Source organism: Lampetra planeri, chromosome 21 (genome assembly GCF_965212315.1).
Source record: "Lampetra planeri chromosome 21, kcLamPlan1.2.h2, whole genome shotgun sequence".
Lineage (NCBI taxonomy): Eukaryota > Metazoa > Chordata > Hyperoartia > Petromyzontiformes > Petromyzontidae > Lampetra > Lampetra planeri.
In genome coordinates this window covers 8,296,733-8,299,269 of record NC_136127.1, presented here as the reverse complement: position 1 = coordinate 8,299,269, position 2,537 = coordinate 8,296,733, and positions in this window count along the sequence as shown.

The window sequence follows — 2,537 nt, the reverse complement described above, 5'->3', positions numbered from 1 at the left end:
TTGCTAGTGGCCCCGCGGGGCCTTGCAATGAAGACCACAGCTCTATTCTAATCTGATGTCCTGGGGGGCAAAGATACCTGACTCCGACGAGCTGTTGGCAATTTGATTCTGTTATTTTTGTTGTTGTAATTAAGTTAAATTACGATGCGTCGGTGTGATTGCCCCGGAGGTATAATTGCCTTGCCCTCAGAGCAAATCACTCTGGACGCGCCTGATCCCCATCGCTTTTCTCAGAAGCTAAGCAGGGCTGAGTTTTTGGTTATAATCTCGGAAGAACGTGTTCATGACCAGGGCATTGCCAGGTGCTGAGTTATCATTTGTGGCCAGGTCGCTGCTGAAAAAGAGGCTAATAGCTTAGTGGGCTCTAAATGGTAAAATAAAAATTGCTTTTTTGTTTGTGACATGCTTACATTTCCAATACTTTGCACTTCTATCGTGTTTTGCTTTAGTTCGCTGCTGTAACGTTCTGACCCGCCCCTACTGAACATCTTTCATAACGAGCTTTATAGATCGTCGGATTGCTCCAACACAAACGAGTAATCTGATTCTGTGGTCAGGAACTCTCAGCTCGTGATGGTGCAGTGCTGAGTGTCGTAATTTAGCTGTTGTTGCTGGCCACGCGGCGTTTTCAGCCATTCTTGGCTTTTGCTCATAACCGTAATAACAAACAAATCTTGTTTGATACATAATTGCTTTCTTCTGGGTTAGGTAGTGTAACAAAAAAAATGCAATAAACCCTCCTCCGCCCGACACAGCCAATTAATAAAAGTGCCCCCGTGAACCAAACGTGCGAAATGCATTGACTGCTTGGGCAAAGCCACCGGTGTGATGTTGGAGAGTAATCTCGCGACAATTATATGGCTACAATACGACGTTCCGCTGGAGGTTACGTTTATTTTACTTGCGACACGGACGATGGTCCCGTTAAGTCAGTCGCCCCCGATATTTTACAAAGGAGATCCGTGGTGCGTGGGCACACCAGCGACAGCATCACAAAGGCAAACACATCCGATATTGCAGAGAATGATTGCAGCAGGGTCCTTCGGAGATATTGCGCAGATAACAACAAGGGGTATTTATCTGTCGGGAATAAAAAAAAACAGTGCAAATATAATGGGAGCAAGAGGTGTGTTAAAATGATTGACACAATTTCAAAGCAGTATATTTCTCGATGGCAGCAGGTTACAATTACACGAAAAGTTACAAACGGTTTAATGAGTTATCACGTTTTACTAACCATTTTATAAATGCTCTATGTGCCCTCCACCTGCTGTACGGACAACATCGAGACGATAGTTGAATTCGTCCCAAACGCCTCTCAAAGTGTCTTCTCCAACTGAAGTCACCGCTGCCGTGATTCTATTTTTGAGGTCATCCAAATTAGTCGCCAATAATGGTGGCACAAAAACACCACGGGTCTTTGACGTATCCCCACAAGAAAAAGTGGCAGGGTGAGTTGATGTCTGGGGATCTTGGGGGCCAAGAGTGTAGCGCCAAGTCTTGGGGTCCCGTGCTACCTATCCAAAGTTGAGGCAGCGCGTCTTGCGAATGACTGAGGCTAGGGGCTGTTTGTGCGCTGGGAGAGGCATCTAACGGTAATCATTTGAAACTCTATGCCCCGCCCTTTCAAGTGGTAAGAGTTTCATTCATGGACGGTTCGTGGTTGCAGAGATATAGCGATTTCAAATCGGGTACATCTTTTTAAACACCCTGTATATTCAGTCTTACCAGTGACACAAACACACACAATCGAAAAACAAAAATACGGAGCAAAAATGTGGGACGAAGAGGAACCAGACAAAAAGTTAGGTACAGGTGCAAGTAAGTGCTGTTTTTGGTGAAGTGGGGAAATAGATGGAGAGTGAAGCGAGAGAGGCAAGCTGTGGATGAGCAGCGAGGGGTTTCAGGAAACGTGGAGCAGCAACGCGGAAATATTTTTCACCAAAGTGTTTTTCTTCTCCAAAGTTACATCCAGCATCATGAGGTTGTTGACAGGAGCTCAGCTCTCGGAGGCTTTGAGACTCGGTGATAGGAAGAGGTGCCAGAAAGAAAAAAAACCGTTAGGTACAGGTGGAAGCAAGCGCTGTTTTTTTGGTTAAGTGGGAAAATAGAGGGAGGGTGAAGAGAGAGGGAAGCTTGTGGATGAGCTGCAATGGCTTTGCAGAAACGTGGAGCAGCAAAAGCGGAAATTTTCTTCACCAAACAAAGTTTTTTTTTACCAAAGTTACATCCAGCATCATCAGGTTATTGACAGGAGCTCAGATCTCGGAGGCTTGAGACTTCCTGAAACTGTTGTTCCGATGTGTGGGTGGGGTGGAGGACGAGGGGGGGAGGGGTGTGTGGTTTAATTATCTTTAAAGAATGTGCGTAACAATACGTAAAACACGATGACACACACAAGCTCATTATCTTCTTTGCTTACTCTTTGAGCGCATTAAAGTTTGACGTTTACGCCCACAAGCTGTGTGTTCTTACTCATTGAGCGTCATTTCCTGGGGGTTTCCTGCGTGTGTGTGTCTGTGTGTGTTGCGGTGAGT